We start from the raw sequence: 966 nt of genomic DNA, 5'->3' as shown, positions 1-966 counted from the left end.
TCGCTATGGGGCAGGGGTCGCTATGGGGCAGACCCACCTGGTTGGTGGCGTGCAGCAGCTCCTGGGCTTTGGCCCGGCTGGCCAGGTTGGCCTCCTCCATTTTGAACAGCAGCGCCGTCACTGCGGGAGGGGGCGGCACTGAGACCCCCACCGGGCCCCCAAATCCCACCGCCCCCACCCCACAACATGGCCCCGAGACCCCAACCCCAATCCGTGATCCCAAAACCAACCCATAACCCCATGACCCCAAACTACGACCCCAAAACTCCAATCCACGAAACCAAGACCCCAAATTACGACCCCAAATTACGACCCCAAAATTCCAATCCATGACCCCAAGACCCCGAATTATGACCCAACCCCATCTCATGACCCCAAGACCTCAAACCATGACCCCAACCCCAATCCAAGACCCCAAAACCAACCCATGACCCCAAATTATGACCCCAAGACTCCAGTCCATGACTCCAAGACCCCAAATTATGACCTCAATCCATAAACCATGACCTCAAGACCCCAAATCATGACCCCAACCCCAATCCAGGACCCCAAAACCAACCCATGACCCCACGACTCCAAATTATAACCCCAAGACTCCAATCCATGGCCCCAAGACCCTGAATTATGACCCCAATCCATAATCCATGATCCCAAAACCCTAAATTAAGACCCCAAATCATGACCCCAATCCATAACCCATGACCTCAAGACCCCAAATTACGACCCCAACCCCATCCCACGATCCCACGACCCCAAGACCTCAAACCACGACCCCAACCCAAGACCCCAAAACCAACCCATGACCCCAAGACCCCAAATTACGACCCCAATCCATAACCTGTGTCCTCAAGACCCCAAATTATGACCCCAATCCCATCCCACGACCCCAAGATCCCAAACCAGGAACCCATCCCCAAACCACAACCCCAAGACCCCAACCCCATCCCCAAGATCCCAACCCATGAC

The sequence above is a fragment of the Meleagris gallopavo genome, chromosome 5 (assembly GCF_000146605.3).
Source record: "Meleagris gallopavo isolate NT-WF06-2002-E0010 breed Aviagen turkey brand Nicholas breeding stock chromosome 5, Turkey_5.1, whole genome shotgun sequence".
Taxonomy (NCBI): domain Eukaryota; kingdom Metazoa; phylum Chordata; class Aves; order Galliformes; family Phasianidae; genus Meleagris; species Meleagris gallopavo.
Note: the sequence above shows the minus strand (reverse complement) of the source record.